Source organism: Phocoena sinus, chromosome 3 (genome assembly GCF_008692025.1).
Source record: "Phocoena sinus isolate mPhoSin1 chromosome 3, mPhoSin1.pri, whole genome shotgun sequence".
In the NCBI taxonomy this organism is placed as follows: domain Eukaryota; kingdom Metazoa; phylum Chordata; class Mammalia; order Artiodactyla; family Phocoenidae; genus Phocoena; species Phocoena sinus.
Window position 1 is genome coordinate 149,998,206 of NC_045765.1, and position 26,798 is coordinate 150,025,003.

At 35.6% G+C, this 26,798-nt stretch overlaps 1 pseudogene; it reads right to left on the bottom strand.

Moving 5' to 3' along the window:
* Window positions 1-1,220: 1,220 nt before the first annotated feature.
* On the bottom strand, window positions 1,221-26,798 carry LOC116751126 (annotated as a pseudogene).

A 26,798-nucleotide genomic window follows, 5' to 3' on the forward strand; every position in this document is an offset into this window, starting at 1 on the left:
AAATTGATAAGAACACTTTATTTCTTTTCCCTTGTAAGCCTTTTTATTTTGAATGGAACATACAAGGTTCAGTTTATTCTATTTATTGTACAGTAGGCATCACAGTGCGCTGAAGGATACAGGATGGGTCAAGAATGAGTATCAGGGATATTGGTGTGATGACGAGTGAATGGACTATGGCTCAAAAAACCAGGTAGAGTAAAGAGATGGTGATTCAGAGACTCTGATTCTGACCCTTCAGTTGGGGTCTGCATATGAAAACCACACACGGGCTTCCCAGCATCTTTTGCCCTTGCTTGGCTGCAAATGTTTCACGTGGTACTGATGCACTTGGACATAGAATCGGTGCCCAGGCCAGCGAGTGCTCAGAACATAATTTTCACACAAACTATTCAGCACCCACACTGCAGAGGCATCACTCAAAGACCTGGAAACCGGAGCACTACAACTATAAATATTTTTACAATTAACTCTTAGAATCACGTTCACATTTAAGTATGTTTTTATGAAGAGACAGGGCACACAGGGGCATGCATATATATTTTATTACCACAATAAGTTTAGTGAACATCCATCATCTCCTATAGATACAAAATAAAAGAAAAAGAAACAAAAATATTTTTTCCTTGGGATGAAAACTCAGGATTTACTCTCTTAGACACTTTCATATACATACAGCAATGTTAATTATATTTATCATGTTGTACACTACATCTCTAGTACTTATTTATCTTATAACTGGAAGTTTGCACCTTTTGACTGCCTTCATCCAATCCTCCCCCCCCTCGTAATCACAAATCTGATCTCTTTTTCTTTGTGATTGTTTCTTTGTCTTTGAAGTATAATTGAACTACAATACCACGTTAGGTCCTGTTACACAACATACTGACTTGATATTTCTATACATTTCAAAATGATCACCACGATAAGTCTAATCACCATGAAAGTCTATATTTTGCCACTCCCAACCCCTCCTTCCTTGGGGTACACATAACTCTATTCATAGAGACAGTTCTGTCAGTTAACTGCAAACCAAACCAACCAAGGATTTGAATAAAACAGACATCTGGAATATTTCACATGTCCACACCCAAGGAAGAGATAAACATGTTAAATTCCAAAGTTCACAGGAGGCTACCCCAGGATCCGTCTGTCCTGGTGTGCCAAATGTTTTATGTTTTTGTTTTTGGTTTGTTTTCTTGCGTTTGCTTTTAACTGGCTCACACTGAGAGCAGCCAGGCTGGTCTATAGAACCTCCCACCCAATTCTTCCCCAGAGAAGGTGGAGAACTGCCCCACCTAGAGGAAACCAGGACATTAGCAGGGAGAGCAATAAAGGACTCCTGCACCATGGGGATGCCCCATCACGGCAGGGAGAACATTGGAGACAGAGAGGGCAGTGTGGAAGTTGTCCACCCAGTGAGACATGGTGGGAACTGAGCTTCACTGGTCTAAACATGACCTTTGCCCCAGTCTGGTCCACTGCTCACTTAATGTCAACAGGTATACAGAGGTAAGAAAGCCTGGGCCTGTATTTTGTTCCTACCTCCAGAACTTCTCCCAACCCTCTGGTCTCCAGGTCACATGCGATAAAGCCTCGCTCCACAGTGAGGCTGTAGTGCTGCACAGATGAAGCTAATGCTCAACCCAAGAGCCATCACACAGAGAACTCTACAAATCCCTTGGGTAGGTCTCCCCTCTCCCCACACTGAGGTTAGAAGGGACAAGGGTGGCAGGCCACCCCGTGAGCCCTCTTAACACCTCAACAGTAAAATCAAGCATAAAATCACATTAGTGGCTGTCTAGCCAGCTGACAGACTAGGATAGGGTGGGAGTTTCACAAAAGTGTACTGTTCTTTTCTGTTTATTTTGAAGAGTTAAAGTGAAGGGAAATGGTCAAAACCATTTCCCTGTGCTTCGAAATCCATCTTAAGGATTATAATAGGCAGATAGAGCCAAACTGTGCTGTAAACCTTCAAGGATGGGTGTATCAAGGAACATTCCTCTAGTCCTCTCTTATGCACAGTATGTTTCTTTTTTTGACTGTTTTTTCAGCTTTACTGAGGTATGACTGACAAATAAAATAATAATACATTTAAAGTACACAAGGTGCTTTGATATATGTATACATTGTGAAAGGATTCCCACAATCGAGTTAATTAACAGATTCATTACTTAACATATTAGCCTTTCTTTTTTTTTTTGGTGAGAATACTTAAGTTCTACTTTCAACAAACTTCAATTATACAATATAGTTTTATCAACTATAGTTACCGTGCTATACATTAGATCCTCAGAATTTATCTTAAAAATGCTGCTCATATGGAGACTAACACCACTTTTGTGAGGAGGTCCCAACGTAAACCTGAGTGCTGACTGGGAGGTAGGGGAGAAGAAGGCAGGTGGGGGACTTCCCTGGTGGACCAGTGATTAAGACTCCGTGCTTCCATTGCAGGGAGCATGGATTCAATCGCTGGTCAGGGAACTAAGATCCCACATGCTGCAAGGTGCAGCCAAAAAAGCAAATACATAAATAAATAAATAGCCTCTTGAGGCTGCTGCTTTAAAAAAAAAAGGTGGCAGGTTGGCAGTAGGAAGTGCTGAGGAGCGCAGCTGCCAAGAGGCTTGACTCTTCTGTCAGGTCAGTGAGTCCACGTAATGAAAAATGGCTCTCAGAGCACAGCTAGTCTCAACATTGTCAGTTTTCTGAGTCAGCTTCAGCACTTTGTTCCCCAGAAACCTGAATTCTTGCAGCAGCAAACTGACAAAGTTGAGACAAGTGCATACATATGAAAGGGTTGTTCTGTGGGTGGTTTTCCATTGTCCAACACACATGCTTGGCTGCAATCTCAGAAGTCTCCACCCATAAGACTGCCTCCTTTCTCTGCATCCATGAGGACAAAATTTGCTGCAAAGTCATGATGCTAAAAAAATGCATAAAAATTCAAATTCTTCACTTCTTCCATTTTGTGCACTTTATTCAAAAGGATTTCTGCCACTCTGCTGGCACAGAGTTCACGGAGGCCAAATGCCTTCTGTCCCAATATGCTATATATTATTTCAACATGATCCCACTCTTCTTGGAACCTGGGACACAGACAAGGGCTGACCAACTCCTTTGCATATTTAGCAGCTTTTCTCTCCTATTCAAAGGTACTTTATCACTTCATTTTGCTGTTGTTTGCAAAGCCTTTTCACAGGATTTAGTGGTAGCATAGGCACTTCCAGATTTCTTTACATAAATGGTTGTTCAAGTCTCTGGTTCTCCCCATGAATCCTGTATGCCCTCCTTTGTCCCATCCATGGATGCAGGTGTCATTCCACCAGAGCAGGTAGGTGAAAGCTGCTTCTAGTTCTTCTGCCATCTCCCCTAGAAACACTTAAATTTATTATTACTACTATTATTTTTTAACATCTTTATTGGAGTATAATTGCTTTACAATGGTGTGTTAGCTCCGGCTTTATAACAAAGTGAATCAGCTATACATACACATATATCCCCATATCTCCTCCCTCTTGTGTCTCCTTCTCTCCCACCCTCCCCATACCACCCCTTGAGGTGGTCACAAAGTACTGAGCTGAGCTGATCTCCCTGTGCTATGCGGCTGCTTCCCACTAGCTACCTATTTTACATTTGGTAGTGTATATATGTCAGTGCCACTCTCTGACTTCATCCCAGCTTACCCTTCTTCCCTCCCCATGTCCTCAAGTCCATTCTCTACGTCTGCGTCTTTATTCCTGTCCTGACCCTAGCTTTTTAAGAATCTTTTTTTTTTTAAGATTCCATATATATGTGTTAGCATACTGTATTTGTTTTTCTCTTTCTGACTTACTTCTTCACTCTGTATGACAGTCTTACTTCACTGTGTATGACAGACTCTAGGTCCATTCACCTCACTACAAATAACTCAATTTCATTTCTTTTTATGGCTGAGTAATATTCCATAGTATATATGTGCCACATCTTCTTTATCCATTCATCTGTCAATGGACACTTAGGTTGCTTCCATGTCCTGTCTATTGTTAATAGAGCTGCAATGAATATTGTGGTACATGACTCTTTTTGAATTATGGTTTTCTCAGGGTATATGCCCAGTAGCAGGATTGCTGGGTCATATGGCAGTTCTAATTTTAGTTTTTTAAGTTACCTCTATACTGTTCTCCATAGTGGCTGTATCAATATACATTCCCACCAACAGTGCAAGAGTGTTCCCTTTTCTCCACACCCTCTCCGGCATTTATTGTTTGTAGATTTTTTGATGATGGCCATTCTGACTCGTGTGAGGTGATACCTCATTGAAGTTTTGATTTCCATTTCTCTAATGATTAGTGATGTTGAGCATCCTTTCATGCGTTTGTTGGCAATCTGTATATCTTCTTTGGAGAAATGTCTATTTAGGTCTTCTGCCCATTTTTGGATTGGGTTTTTGTTTTTTTGATATTGAGCTGCATGAGCTGCTTGTAAATTTTGGAGGATAGTCCTTTGTCAGTTGCTTCATTTGCAAATATTTTCTCCCATTCTGAGGGTTGTCTTTTGGTCTTGTTTATGGTTTCCTTTGCTGTGCAAAAGCTTTTAAGTTTCATTAGGTCCCATTTGTTTATTTTTGTTTTTATTTCCATTTCTCTAGGAAGTGGGTCAAAAAGGACCTTGCTGTGATTTATGTCATAGAATGTTCTGCCTATGTTTTCCTCTAAGGGTTTTATGGTGTCTGGCCTTACATTTAGGTCTTTAATCCACTTTGAGTTTATTTTTGTGTATGGTGTAAGGGAGTATTCTAATACAATTCTTTTACATGTAGCTGTCCAGTTTTCCCAGCAACATTTATTGAAGAGACTGTCTTTTCTCCATTGTATATTCTTGCATCCATTATCAAAAATAAGATGACCATAGGTGCGTGGGTTTCTCTCTGGGCTTTCTATCCTGTTCCATTGATCTGTATTTCTGTTTTTGTGCCAGTACCATACTGTCTTGATTACTATAGCTTTGTAGTATAGTCTGAAGTCAGGAAGCCTGATTCCTCTAGTCCGTTTATCTTTCTCAAGATTGCTTTGGCTATTCAGTGTCTTTTGTGTTTCCATACAAATTGTGAAATGTTTTGTTCTAGTTCTGCAATTTTATTATTATTATTTTTAAATAACTTCTGTCAGTTATTTCAAGATTTTAAACGGAAGAAATAAGGGGAGCACCCAACAACCTGAAGCTAGAGTATTCTTTACTTCTGTTCTTAAACGGTTTTCAAAGGTCTCTTTTTTTAAATTGAGGTATAATTGACATATAACATTATTTTAGTTTCAGTCATAAAACTGATTAAATATTTGTATATATTGTGAAGTGATTACCACAGTAAGTCTAATTAACATCATCACCATACATTACAGATTCTTTTCTTGTGGTGAAAACTTTTAAGATCTACTCTTAGCAACTTTCAAATATGCAATACAGTATTATTAACTATAGTCACCAGGCAGTACATTACAATCCCATGACATATTTATTTTATAACTGGAAGATTGTGCCTTTTGAGCTGCTTCACCCATTTACCCACCCCTTACCCCTGAATCTGGAGACCATCCATCTGTTCTCTATACCTATGGGCTCGTGGGGTTTTTTTTTTTTTTTAATTCCATGCATAAATGAGATTACATTTGTCCTTCTCTGTCTGACTTATTTCACTTAGCATAATGCCCTCAAAGTCCATCCATGTCATTGCAGATGTCAAGATTTCCTTCCTTTCTATGGGTGAATACTGTTCATATATAAATATCTCACAATTTCCTTACCTATTTATCCATCAATGGATGCTTAAGTTATTTCCATATCCAATAATACTGCAATGAACATTGGGGTGCATATATCTTTTTGAGTTAGTGTTTCCATTTTATTTGGATAAATAATCAAAAATGAAATTTCTGGCTTATATAGTACTTCTACTTCTTGTTTTTTGAGGAACCTTCACACTAATTAATTGGATTGTTTGTATTTTTGCTATTGAATTGTGTGAGTTCTTTACATGTTTTAAATATTAACCCTTTATCAGATACATGATTTGCAAATATTTTCTCCCATTCAGTAGATTGCCTTTTCATTTTGTTGATGGTTTCCTTTGCTGTACAGAAGCTTTTTAGTTTGATGTAGTCCCATTTGTTTATTTTTGCTTTTGTTGCCTTTGCTTTTGGTGTTAAATCCAAGAAATCATCATCAATATTGATATCAAGAAGGTTACCACTTATATTTACTTCTAGGAGATTTACGCTTCCAGGTATTATGAAGATCACAATTTTAAATGAAGCAAATTAAATTAATTTTAAATTAAAGATAAATTGCTGCAAAAACACTTAGGCTTCAACACTTGGAAATATTAGAACCTAATATACACATTTTTGTCTATGATGTTAATATAATTGTAATATTTAAACACTACACATAAACTCGTATTATACTATATTTGAATATCCTTAAATATCTCACAATATTTTATTGGTATAGTTTTAAATTGAAAGTAAAATCATATATTTAAATACTTTGCTCTGATTACTCCAACTAATCAGAGTTAGGCCAGAATTTCTAGGTTAAGGGAGTGGTCCTCCAGAAGACTGCCCTCATTGCAGTCTAGCCACAAGTTTTGGGGTCCCCAGGCCACCCTCACTTCTGACCAGCTTGTTATAAATTTGAGGGTTCTCAACACTGCTTCATATTTGATAATTTACCAGAATAACCCAAAGAACTCAGAAAGAGCTATGCTTATGATTACAGTTTGATTATAGCAAATAGGTACAAATCAGAACCAGCCAAAGAGAGAGACACATAGAGCAAACTCTAGGAGGATTCCAAGCACAAATCCTCTGTTGTCCTCTGCCTGTGGAATCAGGAAGCATCAACCTCCCAGTATATGTATGATACTGCACAGAGAGAGTTGCTAACCAAGAAAGGTCACCCGAGTTTTAGTATCTAAAAGTTTTGGTTGAGGTTTCATTCTTTCTTTCTTCTGGCCATGCCACGCAGCTTGGGATCTTAGTTCCCAGACCAGGGACTGAATATGGGCCCTCAACAATGAATGCATGGAGTCCTAACCACTGGACCACCAGGGAATTCCTGGGGTTTCATTCTATAAGGATGCTTGGTTGGATCATTGGTCATGTTATTGAACTCAATTTCCAGCTTCACTCATCTCTCCAGAGGGCTGGTTTATATCATGTTATTTTTATTTTTTTTAATGTATTTTAATTTTGAAATAGCTTTTAAAATATATTTAACTATTTTATTTTATTTATTTTATTTTATGGCTGTACCACGTGGCTTGTGGGATCTTACTTCCTTGACCAGGGATCAAACCTGCACACTCTACATTGGAAGCATGGAGTCTTAACCACTAGACCTCCAGGGTAATCTGGATATCATGTTGCTTTAAATGCTAATCCTCGCATAGTTGGTCCATGGCCAGCCTCTATCCTGAGTCATCTCTTTCACACAAATTATCTAGGGGCCCACCCTAAGCCACCTCAGTATAAACCATCAAGTGTAGTCAGAACCCACCATGAATAACAATGACACTTCTGTCGCTAAGGAAGATCCAAGAGTTTAGAGGTGACTTCCCAGGAACTGGGGAAAAAGTCCAACAAAATTCATTATTAGACAAATGCTTAATCATAATCAAAAATGAGTTAAAGACTATTTCTGTAGTGCAGGCAAGTTTCTTCTATAAAACCTGAGAAACAAAATCAGTGTTCTCAGATAGTAAGCTATCTAAACATTACAGAAGAGTTGGCCCTAATGTTCTCTTTTGGCAAAGCAAGAATTGACCTCTTGAAATATTTTCAGATATATTTTAGCATATGGGAAAAGAAAAAAAAATAAGATAGTTTCCCCCAGAGTTCCATATCATAGCAGGTATCTGAAACAGTGATGGTTTGAAATGTATTCTTAACCATTAATTAAGACTATGTTTCTTGTTGGTAGAAGAGATGTACTCAGGAATGACCACACAGGCCAGCAAATTCCAGAGAATGATTTCTACCTATGTCTACAGAACAAAATAGGAATAAAATCACTCCTTAGATACTTGAGGAGCTTACATGAATGTATAAGGTTGTATTATCTGTAACCCAGACACAAACAAATTATGTTCAGATACTGTGCAAACCAATGTAACAAAGTGTTTTAAAATGCATTCCCTGAGTCCCTCCCATCAGGAAACGTGCACAAGACTCTTAGAATCATCCACCAGAGGGCAGACAGCAGAAGAAAGAAGAAATACAATTCTGCAGCCTGTGGAACAAAAACCACATTCACAGAAAGAGACAAGATGAAAAGGCAGAGTGCTATGTACCAGATGAAGGAACAAGATAAAACCAAAGAAAAACAACCAAATGAAGTGGAGATAGGCAACCTTCCAGAAAAAGAATTCAGAATAATGATAGTGAAGATGATCCAGGACCTCGGACAAAGAATAGAGGCAAAGATCGAGAAGATGCAAGAAATGTTTAACAAAGACCTAGAAGAATTAAAAAAAAACCAAAGGAGATGAACAATACAATAACTGAAATGAAAATACACTAGAAGGAATCAATAGCAGAAGAGCTGATGCAGAAGAATGGATAAGTGACCTTGAAGACAGAATGGTGGAATTCACTGCCACAGAACAGAATAAAGAAAAAGAAGGAAAAGAAATGAAGACAGCCTAAGAGACCACTGGGACAACATTAAATGCAACAACATTTGCATTATAGGGGTCCCAGAGGAGAAGAGAGAGAGAAAGGACCTGAGAAAATATTTGAAGAGATTATAGTAGAAAACTTCCCTAACATGGGAAAGGAAATAGCCACCCAAGTCCAGGAAGCACAGAGAGTCCCATACAGGAAAAACTCAAGGAGAAACACGCCATAACACATAGTAATCAAATTGGAAAAAAATTAAAGACAAAGAAAAATTATTGAAAGCAGCAAGGGAAAAACAACAAATAACATACAAGGGAACTCCCATAAGGTTAACAGCTGATTTCTGAGCAGAAACTCTACAAGCCAGAAGGGAGTGGTATGATATATTTAAAGTGATGAAAGGGAAGAACCTACAGCCAAGATTACTCTACCTGGCAAGGATCTCATTCAGATTCGATGGAGAAATCAAAAGCTTCACAGACAAGCAAAAGCTAAGAGAATTCAGCACCAGCAAACCAGCTCTACAACAAATGTAAAGGAACTTCTCTAAGTGGGAAACACAACAGAAGAAAAGGAACTACAAAAGCAAACCCAAAACAATTAAGAAAATGTGATAGGAACATACATATAGATAATTACCTTAAACGTGAATGGATTAAATGCTCCAACCAAAAGACACAGGTTCACTGAATGGATACAAAAACAAGAACCATATATATGCTGTCTACAAGATACCCACTTCAGACTTAGGGACACGTACAGACTGAAAGTAAGGGGATGGAAAAAGATATTCCATGCAAATGGAAATCAAAAGAAAGCTGGAGTAGCAATATTCATATCAGATAAAATAGACTTTAAAATAAAGAATATTACAAGACACAAAGAAGAACACTACATAATGATCAAGGGATGAATCCAGGAAGAAGATATAACAATTATAAATATATATGCACCCAACATAGGAGCACCTCAATACATAAGGCTTATGTTAACAGCTATAAAAGAGGAAATCAACAGTAACACAATAATAGTGGGGGAGTTTAACACCTCACTTACACCAATGGACAGATCATCCAAACATAAAATTAATAAGGAAACACAAGTCTTAAATGACACAATAGACCAGATATATTTAACTGATATTTATAGGACACTCTATCTGAAAACAGCAGATTACACTTTCCTCTCAAGTGCACATGGAACATTCTCCAGGATAGATCACTTCTTGGATCACAAATCAAACCTCAGTAAATTTAAGAAAATTGAAATCATATCCAGCATCTCTTCTGATAACAACACTATGAGATTAGAAAGCAATTACAGGGAAAAAATATAAAAAAACACAAACACATGGAGGCTAAACAATACATTACTAAATAACCAAGAGATCACTGAAGAAAACAAAGAGGAAATCAAAAAATACCTACAGACAAATGACAATGAAAACAAGATGATTCAAAATCTATGGGATGCAGCAAAAGCAGTTCCAAGAGGGAACTTTATAGCAATACAACCCTACCTCAAGAAACAACAAAAATCTCAAATAAACAATCTAACCTTACACCTAACGGAACTAGAGAAAGAAGAAAAAACAAAATCCAAAGTTAATAGAAGGAAAGAAATCATGAAAATCAGAGCAGAAATAAATTAAATAGAAACAAAGAAAACAAAAGCAAAGATCAATAAAACTAAAAGCTGGTTCTTTGAGAAGATAAACAAAATTGGTAAACCGTTAGCCAAACTCCTCAAGAAAAAGAGGGAGAGGACTCAAATCAATAAAATTAGAAATGAAAAAGGAGAAGTTACAACAGACACCACAGAAATGCAAAGCAACCTAAGAGAGTACTACAAGCAACTCTAAGCCAATAAAATGGACAAGCTGGAAGAAAAGGACAAATTCTTAGCAAGATATAACCTCCCAAGACTGAACAAGGAAGAAATGGAAAATATGAACAGACCAATCACAAGTAATGAAATTGAAACTGTGATTAAAAATCTTCCCACAAACAAAAGACCAGAACCAGATGGCTTCACAGGTGAATTCTATCAAACATTCAGAGAAGAGCTAACACCCATCCTTGTCAAACTCTTCCATAAACTGCAGATGAAGGAACACTCCCAAACTCATTCTATGAGTCCACCATCACCCTGAAACCAAAACCATACAAAGATACTATAAAAAAAAAAACAAAAAAAGAAAATTACAAACCAATATCACTGATGAATATACATGCAAAAATCCTCAACAAAATACTAGCAAACAGAATCAAACAACACATTAAAAGGATCATACACCATGATCAAGTGGGATTTATTTCAGGGATGCAAGGATCTTCAATATATGCAAATCAATCAATGGGATACACCATATTAACAAATTAAAGAAGAAAAAATCATATGATCATCTCAATACATGCAGAAAAAGCTTTTGACAAAATTCAACACCCATTTATGGTAAAAACCCTGCAGAAAGTAGGCATTGAGGGAAATTTCCTCAACATAATAAAGGCCATATATGACAAACCCACAGCAAACATCGTTCTCAATGGTGAAAAACTGAAACCATTTCCTCTAAGATCAGGAACAAGACAAGGATGTCCACTCCTGCCACTATTATTCAACATAGTTTTGGAAGTCCTAGCAACAGCAATCAGAGAAGGAAAAGAAATAAAAGGAATACAAATTGGAAAAGAAGTAAAACTGTCACTGTTTGCAGATGATGTGATACTATACATAGAGAATCTTAAAGATGCCACCAGAAAACTACTAGAGGTAATCAATGAATTTGGTAAAGTTGCAGGATACAAAATTAATGCACAGAAATCTCTTGCATTCCTATGCACTAATGATGAAAAATCTGGAGAAGAAATTAAAGAAACATTCCCATTTACCATTGCAACAAAGAGAATAAAATACTTAGGAATAAACCTACCTAGGGAGACAAAACACCTGTATACAGAAAACTATAAGACACTGATGAAAGAAATTAAAGATGATACAAACAGATGGAGAGATACCCCATGCTCTTGGGTTGGAAGAATCAACATTGTGAAAATGACTATACTACCCAAAGCAATGTACAGATTCAATGCAATCCCTAACAAATTACCAATGGCATTTTTTACAGAGCTAGAACAAAAAATCTTAAAATTTGTATGGAGACACAAAAGACCCCAAACAGCCAAAGCAGTCTTGAGGGAAAAAACTGGAGCTGGAGGAATCAGACTCTCTGTCTTCAGACTATACTACAAAGCTACAGTAATCAAGACAATATTGTACTGGCACAAAAACAGAAATATAGATCAATGGAAAAGGATAGAAAGCCCAGAGATTAACCCACACACCTATAGTCAACTAATCTATGACAAAGGAGGCAAGGATATACAATGGGGAAAAGACAGTCTCTTCAATAAGTGTTGCTGGAAAAACTGGACAGCTACATGTAAAAGAATGAAATTAGAACACTCCCTAACACCATACACAAAAATAAACTCAAGATGGATTAGAGACCTAAATGTAAGACTGGACACTATAAAACTCTTAGAGGAAAACTTAGGAAGAACACTTTTTGACATAAATCACAGCAAGATCTTTTTTGATCCACTCCTAGAGAAATGGAAATAAAAACAAAAATAAACAAATGGGACCTAATGAAACTTAAAAGCTCTTGCACAGCAAAGGAAACTATAAACAAGATGAAAAGACAACCCTCAGAAAGAGAGAAAATATTTTCAAACGCATCAACGGACAAAGGATTAATCTCCGAAATATATAAATAGATCATGCAGCTCAATATTAAAAAAACAAACAACCCTATCCAAAAATGGGCAGAAGACCTAAATAGACATTTTTCCAAAGAAGACATACAGATGACCAAGAAGCACATGAAAAGCTGCTCAACATCACTAATTATTAGAGAAATGCAAATCAAAACTACAATGAGTTATCACCTCACACCAGTTAGAATGGGCATCATTAGAAAATCTACAAATAACAAATGCTGGAGAGGGTGTGGAGAAAAGGGGTCCCTCGTGCACCTCTGGTGGGAATGTAAATTGATACAGCCACCCTGGAGAACAGTATGGAGGTTCCTTAGAAAACTAAAAATAGAATTACCATATGACCCAGCAATCCCACTACTGGGCACATACCCAGAGAAAATCATAATTCAAAAAGACACATGCACCCAATGTTCTTTGCAGCACTATTTACAATAGCCAGGACATGGAAGCAACCTAAATGCCTATTGACAGACGAAAGGATAAAGAAGATGTGGCACATATATACAATGGAATATTACTCAGCCATAAAAGGAACGAAATTAAGTCATTTGTAGAGACATGGATGGATCTAGAGACTGTCATACAGAGTGAAGTAAGTCAGAAAGTGAAAAACAAATATCGTATATTAACACATATATGTTCAACCTAGAAAAATGGTACAGATGAACCGGTTTGCAGGGCAGAAATTGAGACACAGATGTAGAGAACAAATGTATGGACACCAACGGGGAAAGTGGCGGGGGGTGGGCTGGTGTGAAGAATTGGGAGATTTGGATTGACAAGTATACCCTAATATATATAAAGTGGATAACTAATAAGAACCTGCTGTATAAAAAAATAAATAAAAATAAACAATAAAAAAATAAAATGCATTCCCTGAAGGTGGCCTGCCTGGGTGCAAATACTTATTCAGCTGTGTGCCTCGGGGAAAGTCAATTAAATTACCGTGTTGATATTAATAATACTCTCTCAGAAAACTCTAAAATTTATCTGAAGAGAATTCAGCTGAAGTTAAGCAATATCTGACTCACTTCAAATATTTAATAAATGGGAACTAAACAGGAATAGTAGTGATAGTACTGATGTCACTGGCAAAGCTCATTAACAATTACTGGGAAATAAAAATTAAAGTGGGTAATAAAATAATGTCTAACCTTTTCCTTTTCCTTTGTGCTTAGTCTAGTCTCATGTGCTCATAGGCTGTCGTGTGCAGAGGCCTTGGCCCCGGCACCTCAGACCAGAGTTCCCAGTGTGAAAAGGCTGCGTCGACACCTCAACTCCCTACGGTGGGCAGAAGCGCTGTCCACGACACTCAGCTCAAGATGGTGGAGGCGGGCTGTGTGCAGAGTCGCTGCACCAGGCACTGCTCTCTGGAGCCTGAGCAGCACACCTGCGCCCACCAGGCAGGAACACTGTCCACTTCCCTTCCCTATGACAGAGCCCTAGAACGCAGCCCCGCCCGTCACCTGAGGGGACAGTGTCAACTCTAGAGTGAGAGCTCGCATGTCTCCATGCTCTGATGGAAGAATAAAGCTTTCCTAAAACTTTCCTTTGCTTCTGAATCCAACTCAGTCTCGTTCTATTGACACAAGCAACACTGGGCAGAAGGACCCTTGTCAGGGACCAACTCGGGAGGGTTGATAACAGTAGTAGTAGTAACACTGGTCTCAGAACATTTAGCATATTTCCTTCCAATTGAAATGTAAATTATTTTTACTCAAAATTAGAAAATCTAAAAATATGCCTTTTAAAACAAACACAGTCTTAATTAGAAGACTTTAAAAATTATGTTTGTGAAGAATATAGCTTCAGCTTATGCCCTTGGTGAGTAATTTTTGATAGTTCAGAAATTGTCCTATAGAGAGCAATGAGAAAGGAGACAGAGCTTATGCCTGATGGTGAGGTTGAGAAAGGGATATTCCTTTTTCCTCTCTCTGCATTGCTTGGGTGTCTCTATGACTGCTCATCTAATGTAGTTAAGAGACTACTTCTAGGTACTGAATAAAGGCAATCACTGGTTTGTTCCTGGCTGCTACTGAATTTGTAAGGGTTTTGTTTTGATAAATATCCATTTGTCCCACTTCCAAATGCCATCTCTGTATCAGTGCCCAGAGTAGAGTTCCTTCCATTCCCTAGTTGTCTAAGGCCAGTCTTTCTGACTATATATCCAGTTTGTTAACTACTGTCTAAGAAGCTGTATAAATCTATACCTTACCATTGTTGTTGTTATATAGTTTTTCTGATGAAAAAAAAGTACGACTTTTTTTTTTGTGTGGTATGCGGGCCTCTCACTGTTGTGGCGTCTCCCGTTGTGGAGCACAGGCTCCGGACACGCAGGCTCAGCGGCCATGGCTCATGGGTCCAGCCGCTCCGCGGCATGTGGGATCTTCCCGGACCAGGGCACGAACCCGTGTCCCCTGCATCGGCAGGCGGACTCTCAACCCCTGCGCCACCAGGGAAGCCCCAAAAGTATGACTTTTAATTCTGCTAATTTAGAGGATATATATTTTCCTTCTTCAGTGAAATGCAGCTGTCAGGTCACAATGCAGCTGTCTTCCAGATTAAATGTTGGTTCTCCACCCTGAGCCATGATGCTTGTTGGGAGTCTCTAGTAACTGACTGTAGGGAGAGCTATTTAACCCCTTTTAAGTATGAGGGTAGGTAACTTCTAAGAGCGATTTAATGTAGAGCCCAAAGATATTTCATCTACCTGTTCACATACATGATCAGTACCACAAGTGGTCACTGCTGATGTATATTCATGAAGCATTACAGGGGAATAAATAATTCTAAAGTTTCCTTATAGCATACCTAACTAAAACAGCATAAAGGAGCCAATTTGGATAACATCCTTTCCCTCAGTACTTGAGGAGGGAAAGTGTAGTACATTTAGATATCACATATTTCAAACAACATATTCTGGTAGAGCTTTGGCAGCATCACTGCTCATCTTAGTACACTCCTATCCTTAGAAAACTAATCTATTAGGTTGGTACAATATGTGGAGTTAAAAAGGTTGCCATATTCAAATAAACATATATTTAAAAGGTAAAAAAAGTCTTTATAGTTTATCTGGTCTAATCTGATTTTCAATAAAAAACCATTATAATTTTCATAATAAATATTAACACATATTACATTTAATAAAAATAGACATAAAGACTAACAAATTCGTCTGAATTAACATATTTACAACTGTATTAAATAAATGATAAGATTTATAAATCTGACTTTCTCGACATTCAAGCTCAAGAACATCCTTATGCTCATACTGTTAGTAGTCAATGATTTTTTTCTCTATTTACAGAATGCCCTCCACTCATCAATTTTATGTGCTAATGAAAAAAAAATAGATCACTTAACATGAGTAATACTTTAAACATTCTGTTGTATTTGGTTTGGGAAAGCAATATTATATTTTTCATATCATTTTAGTTTAGGCCTCATTATCTTGTTTACTCTCAATCAGATACAGTTTCTAACCATTTCTGACCAGTTTTTCTAACCACACTATATCCACTAGTTTTAATAAACTAGTTTTGCACCATTTTAAGTGAACAGGTAAAACAGTTTTTCATTTGTATTAACAAACATTATTGACAAAGCTTAACAAATTTCTATATGGGCTACCATTAATACAACTTTTCTACTAAATTCAATGTAAATATCTTTTATTTTCTTTATGTTTTCAAAGCTAAAGCTAATAACTGTACATGCCAATGTTTATGAAAAAATATTACAATCTATTACAATGTTACTGGAGACCATTTCATGTCTCAGGAAGATATTTCTGCCTACTGATTACTGAGACAAGTTGGTACTGTATTTGTGAAGACAACTTTTATAACATTAAAATGAGAATAAATTTGAGTTTCTGGATGTATCAATATTATCAATGGCCAATTTTCTACTTTCGTGTAATAAAAAACTTATCTGGTGTCTCCAACGTTTGAGATATTAACATAAACACATTTAACAATACACTGAAATTACCCAAATGAATAAAATTCTTTGTGTATGCTCATCCATATCAATCCTTTAACTATTTTCAAATGGTGACTCTGTCATGAACATGAATAAAAATTAGTCCATGAAACCATTCATGCATTCTAGAATTATTGTTGTTATACAATATCACATTATATTAAAATTGTTTTTTATAAATAAGTGACATACATTAAGCCTGGCTTGCATCAAAAGTCAACATTTTTCAGTATTTCATTATATGATAAATGTGGTAACTAATATGGGAAACATGCCCAAATATGGGCACTTGAGTAGTTCATTGTGGCAGCTGCTGGCTTGACAAAATCATTATGTCTTATACTAATATTTTTTTTCCTGTATCTAACTTGCTATAACTAAACTTCATTAACACTTTAGGAAATATGAGCCTTTCTCCATCTGGCACATGGTTTTTTACAACGCGTTTGCTGTAATTTAGAAAATCTGTAAACAGCTGGCAAAAAATATATTTTTATTAAGATCTTCAGCACCATATTTGAAAGATCTGTAGCTTTGCATACATTTCTGCAACTCAGAATATTTTCTGTCAACTCTATAATCTCCACAATCTCTCTAAATTTTAAGAGACTAAGTGGCTTGGTCTCTAATTATGAACCTGTATGTAAATCTATCATATTTAAAGTTTATATGTGGATAATTCAGCTGATATTTGGCCTTAAAATTATTAAAAGCATGAGACTCCCCTTTGACTGTTTGTTTATTTTAACAACAAAGATTTCAGACAGTGCTTCTCAATTCATACAAGATCATTGAATGAATATTTTGTATGTTTCTGTTTTTAGGCTTCCTTTTTATGTATAGTACATACCATATGTGTTTTTTCTATTGTTAAAAATTAGCTCATATCCATAGTCATCTTATATCATTCTGATTTCCTCACACCTTTCATATTAAACAGTAATATCAGTAATTTATAAAGATTTAAGGATGTCACTAGAAAGTACAAGTAGTAGAATATGTATATTTTATATAAACATAAATGATCTCATAAGCACATGACTGACAAAAGTTAGGAAAAATTATAATAAGATATTCAAGAAGAGCTGGTAGTAATAACTTTAAATAAATAAAATTGAGTCTTGTTTATATTAAAATAAGTGGCTAAGTATCCAGAAAACAACTAAAAAAGCAGCAGTTAGGAGTATTTAAACAATTTATCAAAATATTACTAAAATCATTAAAGAGACAAAATATATAAATGAAGGTGGGAACCCAGTATCAGAGACAATTTTGTTCTGGCTACATTTCTACAAAAATGATGAACCTGACAAGCTTTGGTTCTCCAGGACTCAATGTACACCAAGGGATGAGGACACAGTCTCAACACCTGCTAAAGTTGAATTCAAGACCACATTTTTTTATAAAACTACAATTCCACAGGGTTATAATTTCTGTGAAAGTAAGAATCAAGTCTAATTTTCATCTTAAGATTGAAATAAAAGTTGCTCATTGTAGAGCAGGAGGTCTGTGGAGTGAAGATTTCCCTGAAAAGTTGTAATCAGAAGCAAATCCTAACATGGATCTGAAAACAAAGATCACATCACATTTTTAGTCCAAAAGACAGTTCTCCTAAATGTTTACTATAAATAAAGACACATCATCTTTGGAGTAGTTCTCCTTAATAATTTCATAAATTATTTTAAAAGACAGTGAGCAAATCATGATCTAACAAGACCAAATGGATGAACAGATATCCTATGTTTATAGATTAGAAGACCTAAAAGTGAAAAGATGTCAATTATCTCCAAATTGGGCTATAGATTCAAGAATATATAAATTAAAATGCCATTAAATTTTTTTTCCTTTGTTGATGTTACCTAACAAAGTTTTTCTAAAACGTATTTGGGAAAACAAACAGTCAAGGTACTATTAAAGAAAATCCACAGAGTTGGTGGATTTTTCTTCACCACAGGGTTTATTGCAAAGCTTCGGTAATTAAGACAGAATTACATCAGTGAAACAACAGGAAAATATATAAATGGAACAGAAAAGAGAGCTCAGAAATAGATCCATATTATATAAACACAATATTTAATTGAGATTGAACTGCAGATCAGTGAACAAAGGATAGATGTTTAAAATAAATGGTGCTAGGTGATTGGTTATCTAACTAAAAGAGGTTGGATTATAGTCATTAAGGACGCAAACCTGGAGCCAGATGTATACAACCAAATCTCAGAAGTGCACCTACCAGGTTTGTAATCTTGAGCAGTTAATGTCTAGGTGTCTCAGTTCCCTCCTCTGTAAAGCAGGGACACTAATTATATGCTTCCTTCAGAGGGTTCTTGTGGAGATTAATTAAATTAATATATGTAATGTATTAAGATAACTGACAACTAGCAAACGTAACATGTTGGGTTATTGTCCATGATTATTATAATTACCTTCAGCATTACTAAATAATCACCATCATGATGTGGGAAAACAAATTTGTAATCCTACCTTGTGACATACGTAAAATAATTTCCAGGTAGACTAAAGACTAGAATGAGAAAGGCAAATTAAAGATATTTTATTTCTATGTTTAAGGGAGTTAGGTGGTTTTGTTGGACATAGAGATGGAAGCTATTTTTACTGTGTTGTCTGAGAGTTGAAAAAAGGTTTAATATTTCCCAACCAGTTTTCATGTTCAACAATGTTATCACTGAATTGGCAGATAATTATTTTAATGTATATTTATGTTTCAGTAAATGTTACAAATTCCTAAAAATCTACCCTATTCCTTCTTCTAGGCTTACCTAAATAACTATCATTTTTCATAGAGAAAATGCTGCTTTCTATTCTACATGAAAACTTTCTAGCTCATCCAAAATCAGAGTTATGTCTTTTATATATTCAGTACTGTTCACAGCATTCATTTAGCACTCATCACTTTCTCCACTTTGAATCTGTCCAACGGCTAAATATTCTGAGTTTAGAGTAAGACATATCTAAGTTTGAGAACAAATTCTAGCATTTATTAATTGAAGGTCTGGATAAATGACAACATTTCTAAACCTCAGTTTTCATATTTATAATATAGGAACAATAATATTTGACCTATGAGATTTGATAGGCTTTAATATAAACAATATGCCTATCATAGCAGGTCTGATTACTTTGTCATTTTCAATTTTACTGTAAACATATCAGCAGGAAATGTTGTGCTATATTATTTATATTCCCCTGAGTGCTACTCAAAATATCTTGTACAAAGAATTATTTAATAAGTGTTTACTGTTTGTTATGGGAGCTGGCTGCATAAGTTAAAGTTCAATCTCTCCATACGACTGTACGTTGTCTTTTGAAAGCCCTGAGCACCAAATATATTCTTCTCCTATTTTCAAGCATTTTGTTCTACACAAAGACGTCCACTTCTACAGTTATTGAGGAAGGAGTCTTTTTCATTCTATTGTTCCCATATAATTATAAAACAAATTTGAAGGAGAAAGAATCAAGGGAGTAATAGAAGTTTGCTCTTATGTGTGAAAATTTTACTACAAATGGTCCTGGGTACTCTAGACTGTTTTCATTAAATGGCATTACCTTACCTTAACTAAATAACACCTCTTTTTCTAATTGTTATTATATTATTTGACTTTCCAAACTCGTAATGTGCTTGAAACAATTTAGTCTTTCAAAAAACAAAACAAAACAAAAAACACTCCAGAAGAGCTGCTTTTCAAAATTAGTTTCCAGCTGATCACTGAGACTCCAGAGCATGTTTAATTATACAAGAGACACTAAAAAAGTCACCAATCACCACCTTGTTAATGCAGAATGCTTTCTCTCTCCCTCTCTCTGTTACTCTGTCTCTTTCTCTGTTTGTCTTTCTCTCTGGGGAGGTGGAGCATAATTTTATTTGTATTCTGCCATAAGTGGGGGAGAGATACAATCTTTATTTGCCATTATCTGATAAGCAATATATTCAGGTTATCTGGACAAGCTGTTATGCACAGATCTTTCTGGCAATTTATATAATTGCTTTTTTTTCTCCTGAACTTACCCAGTATCTTTTAAGAGGCAATGTGGCTTTGCTTTGAGTGAATATTTATTTTCATGGAATCCATTTTAAATGTTAAGGTAGAGCCAGTCAATTCCACATAGACTTACTGAACAGCAGAATTAGAAGAGCTCTTTGTATGTACTCCTTGAGACTTTAAACTTCACCACTGAGGAGTTGCTATCCAGTCTCTGTTTCAAAACTTCTAAACATAGAAATAGCTACTTCTCAATGAGGTTCATGCATCTTTGGTCTGTATATAACTTCAGGAAATGTTCTTTTACACCTAAACCCAAAGTTTTCTTCTTAAAATTTCCACCCAAAGAAGTTTATCCTTAATTTTGAAGTCACATAAAATAAGCCTTATACTTTTTTCTTCATTAGAGACCATTAAAGAACATAAATTGGGGGGCAACAATTTTCTCACAACAAAAATCATTTGTACTCTCCTAGGCACTTTGTACAAATTTGAGCATTCAGTTTTCACAAAAGTTATTTTGGGTTGTTTTTTGTGTGTGTGTGTGTTACGCGGGCCTCTCACTGTTGTGGCCTCTCCCGTTGCAGAGCACAGGCTCCGGACACGCAGGCTCAGTGGCCATGGCTCACGGGCCTAGCCGCTCCGCAGCATGTGGGATCTTCCCGGACCGGGGCACGAACCCGTGTCCCCTGCATTGGCAGGCGGACTCTCAACCACTGCGCCACCAGGGAAACCCCACCTCTTTCTTAGTATCCCAGTTTGTATCCATTAGGCATCCTCTGATTTTATTTTTCATAAATTCTTTTTGTTTGTTTGTTTTTATTTTTAAATACATTTGCTGAGAAGGAAAAAAAGAAGGAAGGGAGGAAGGAAGAAAAGAAAAAGAGAAAAGAAGGAAAAAGAGTAGAAAGAAAATGTATTCAGATGCAACCTCTAACCTTGTGTTCTACACTGAAGAAAAAGGTCTCCCTTGTCACTATCTGTAATTTTTTTTGTAATTATAATTTGGAACTTTAATTCTCCAAGTTTGTAATAAAATATTTTTGATACACTCATGGCTCCTGGCTTCTAAGTGTGTAATTATCTATACTATGCTTCGAAGTATGGTGTGAGAAAAGAAAATAGCTATATTCCTAAAATTGTCATCCATGAAGCTAAGTATCAGAACATGGCAGAAAATACATTTTTAAATTCTGTAGTCATTAAAAACTAATATAAGATAGTTTTAAGTCATTTTATTCTATAAGTTGAAATAAAATTATAATCCTATTTAATACTATTATACTTTATACTGTCTTTCCAATGCTATTTGATATTATATTAACACATTTGGATCACAGATACAGACATATTGCTTGTACTGCTAAACACTGATTCTCACATTTCAACAGCTCTTACTCTTATCACTTTGTTCAGATAATTTTACATACTTAGGTAACATATCAATGTTTATTGCCCAATAATAACTGAGAAATATTGACTAGAATAAACCTTAACATTTTACCTGTATTAACTCATTTAATCCTCATAAGAAAGCTTATGTGACTGTATACTGCTATTCTTCCCCTTTTAAAGGAAGATGCTGGAGCCACAGAGAACTTTCATGAAATGACCAAAGTTACAAAGCTTGGTAATGGCAGAACCTGGGTTGGAATCCAAGCAATTTGGCTCTAAAATCCATGTTCTTAACTGCCATCTCTAATGTAAGTCTTCATTACTTTAAATATCCCTAATTCTTATAAATCCAGGTTATATTAATTTGTCTTAGAACTCATGGCTTACAACACAGTGTATCATGATTGTTGAATTATATAAAATAGCACCCAATCAGCAAATGGCTACACCATTGTCACACACATGTACAAACACAAGCAGACTCACACACACACAGAATTATTCCTAGAAAATATCTTTGAGGTCCAGTCCACTCTCAGATTTCTTAACTTTAGGAAGCAAATGCTGGGATGAAAGATGGCTCAGCAGTGAGTGTTACACACAGACTTGAGTGTAAGTGTATGATTATGTCACTTACCATCATTTTCTGATTCCTTCACAGGAATCCCTGGTAACAGTATTTTCAAAATCACTTATTCTACAATTTGTTACTTACTAGACTCAAGGTATTCTGCTTTCCCCGACAGATTATGATGTGAACACCAGCATCAGCAACATACCCTGGAAAATTCTTTGTAATGCAGAATTTTAGGACTCAACTCAGATCTGCCAAATCAAAATCTTTTACCAAGATTCCAGGTGATTCATATGCACGTTGAAGTTTAATAAGCATTGAATTAAAGTATCCAATAGGTTTTGCCTTCTAGTAGCTTACGATCTTTGCTGCAAAATATGGTACTGACATTTGGCATTTGCGTTTAAGTGTAAATTATTTAAAACGAAATAACATTACAAATTCAGTTCTTCAGTAACACTAACCACAAATTCAGTTCTTCAGTAACACGAACCACATTTCAAGTGTTCAGTAGTTACTCATGTGGCTAGTGAATACCATATTGGAATTATTGGATATATATTGGGTAATACTATATTGAAAAGTGTCCATTTAGAGAATTTCCATCATTGCTGAAAGTTCTATTGAAGGCATTTCTCTGTATCCAGAATAGACTATATTTGTTGTTGTTATTAGTCAAGAAGTACATATTTTAGGCTTTGTGGTCTATGTACAGTCTCTGTTGCATGAACTTTTCTTTTTAAAAAACAACTCTTAAAAAAAAAGTAAAAGCAATAAAAAAAAAGTAAAAGCAATTCTTAGCCCATGGTAATATGAAAATAGACCAAGTGCTAGGTTTGACCTGTAGACCATAGTTTGTAGATCCATGCTCAATATGACAACTTAGGAGATAAATGTGTAAATAAGAATATTTAGAGGAAGATGTGCAAAGTACTGTGTGTTGACTCAAAAAGACCAGAAGTCAAAAGTAAAACACACAAAGCTTCTAGATTTCATTCTCATTTAAGGCATCCCTTGATTTTAATCTGATTTCTTTTCCTATTAAAAGATTTTAAGGAAGGACAAAGGTGGTCCAACAAATATCCTGAATTCTACCCAGTGCTAGAGCAGCTCTGCAATCAAGCATAGCTACACTAAGAAGGGACTGACTGAACAGCACTCTAAATTGACAAAAAGTTGATACCTGTAACTATAACAGAATAGCATTGCGAGAAACAATAATGACGAAATCAAATTAGTCAAAACAACATTAGTCCACTTTATCTATGACATCTCTTTCTCACAAGAACCTCAGGATCCTATAAAGCTTTACAGTTGCTTCTGTGAGAGTCTTGAAATATTTCAGTTGCACTTTGAACAAAAAGCAAGCTAATCAACAGCCCTTATTTACTACCTTTGTGGATGGAAATTCTGTTTTCTTCTGTAATCATAGCCGTGAGCCCTCAAAAACCACTTCACAGTGAACCCTTCTTGAGAGTCCACTATTATAATGTTTCCCAGGGAATGAGATAGGAAGTCTCAACATAACTTATGTTTTCTTACACTTTATATAAGCCCTTATCTGACCTCAAACTATCAGAAAATTAAAGGAAAAAATTATCCAGTGGCAGACACTGGACTGTAATCAGAATTCCTCTTTTTGAAACAGAAGAGTTACTGAATCTAGTTCTTAAGGTCTAGTCTAATTTTCCCTTTGAATGAGTTTTCTTCTAGGAGGGGCCACTCCTCCTCTACAAAAAGACTTCTATTGAGCCTATATGTTCTATTTTCAAAGTTCCCAGACATGTCTGGACTCTAGCACTGATAACAGCACATAACACATAAGTAGAGAAGGTATCAAAATAATTTAAAATTTTTTGATTTTTTTGGTAATTCCCCAAAGGAAAAGTATAGTAACTTTTTAAAGGTATTTCTAATTACTAAGTTAAATACAGTTGACCCTTGAACAACATGGGTTTGAACTACTTGAGTCCACTTATAAGCACATTTGTTTTTCACTAAATACTTACTACAGTACGACACTCCCCAGTTGGTTGAATCTGAAGATAAGGGTATGGAGGGCCCACTGTAATGTTATAAGCAGATTTTCAAATTCAAGGAGGGCTGGCACCCCCAACCCCAGCGTTGTTCAAGGGTCAACTGTATTATATTATTTTATGATAAATATCAAATACATTAAAGGTCAAATTGTAAAGCCATAAAAACATTTCATTTTACCTTTGTTGACAATCATTTATAATAGTAAAAAAAAAAAAGTATACCTTAATGATAAAATTTATTTTTCTACTTTATTTGGGTTAAACATCTCTTCTGGTTTGTGACACTTAAACTATTCCCTGTAGTTAAACTTAGACATTACTTCTACTTGTGAATAGTCCTTTATTTACATAGGAAAAAACTCTTCTATCTGAACCTCATTAAATTATTTGTCTGATTATGTAAATTATAAACATTTTAATAATGGAGTTACTTGAAATATGTAATGCTACTGATAGCTAATTATATTGTAAATTGCATTATAGCATGTTTGCTATTTCAATTTTATTCCTCAGCCAGGAGGTATAAAATTTGTAGTTAAGTATTCAAAATATAATTACTTTAATAAATGTGCCACACCTTGCATATATTTTCAATCTCCTATTTATTAAAAGAATTGTAACTATGCTCCAACAACAACGAAAAACTTGATTCTCCCATATCAAAAGATAATTGAATTTTAAAACTATAGCATTTAAATAGTAGAGTGTTAAGAGCCTTGAAAGCATACTGATATACTTACTGACAACACAGGTGTAAGTTAACTAAACTCTATTTTCACATTGTATGTAGTTTACTCTAAAACTTCATTAAGTAATTTCTTATCAAAAAGATAAGCTAAAGAATATGGGAATCAATATTATATAAATATATATAGTAGCTCTTCAGGCAGAGAACTTGAAAAAGAATTAGATTATTCATGAAGATGACTACAGATACCAACCACTCAGGGCAAAGAAGGAAGCAGGGTGAAATTCTCTAATTTACACATTCATTGTTACTATCAAGGACATCATGCCTTGGCAATAAAGGAGATCTGTTGTTCCTAGGAGACCCTCATCAACTGACGCAGCACTCACACTGTACAACTCAGGTCAGTAGAAAATGTTCAACAAGTTGATAACGCAGCTAAAAATGCCCAGAACTTAGATAGACAAAATATTGTATACTACACTCTATTTGAGGATTGATTTTGTTTTTCCTGTGTTGCAACAACTCTTCTAGAGGGCAGCCTATTAGCTGTATCTTATGCAAGTGCAAAATTGGGAAACAAATTTTGCTAAAACCTTGCTACAAAATCTTGTGATCTCAAAGTGGTGAAGTAGTCTATGTGAACTTCAGTGTATAGTGTGCAGAAAAGATACATGCACCCAGTGTTCATAGCAGCACTATTTACAGTAGTCAAAACATGAAAGCAACCTATGTGTCCATCAAGAGATGAATGGATAAAGAAGATGCGGTACATGTATACAATGAAATATTACTCAGCCATAAAAAAAGAATAAAATAATGCCACTTGCAGCAATGTGGATGGACCTAGAGATTAGCATACTGAGTAAAGTAAATCAGACAGTAGAAGACAAATATCATATGATATAACTCATATGTGGAATCAAAAAACACGATGCAAATAAACTTATTTACAAAACAGAAACAGACTCACAGACTTAGAAAACTAACTTATGGTTACCAAAGGGGAAAGGTGGAGGGGAGGGATTAATTAGGAGGTTGGAATTAACATATACACACTACCATATATAAAATAGATAATAAACAAGGACCTACTGTATAGTGCAGGGAACTCTACTCAATACTTTGTAATAACCTATACGGGAAAAGGATATGCGAAAGAAGAGATATATGCATATGCATAGCTAAATCACTTTGCTGTACACCTGAAACTAACACAACATTATAAATCAACTATGCTCCATATAAAAAAGATAAATAAAAATAAGTAAGTTAATTAACTTTAAAAAAGAAGAGTTAACATTGCAGGCCCAAGACTCGATCCTAAGAAGGGGCTTACTTGTCAAGCTGGCTCTTGGCTAGTGGTTGGGAACCTGGTGGAATTACTTTCTTACATTAGTATAAAACTTTCCTCAATGATAAAACTAGCTTACTGTGCTAAAACTGTAGTTAATCCTGCACATCTGCTTTCATTCTAGGAGTCTAGAATTTTCGTATGTGCCTAGTAGGGTGTCATAAATTGTCTAACTCCAAATTTTGATGTTTGACTGCAGATATTAAATTTTAAGCCTTGTCCTTCCTTCTTACGCTTCTAGCTCACATCTGGGCAAGCTAATAAGAAAGCAGGGGACTTGCTCCCTTCTTTGGTGCTGACAAGAGATTCAAACTGTGTGACCTTCAT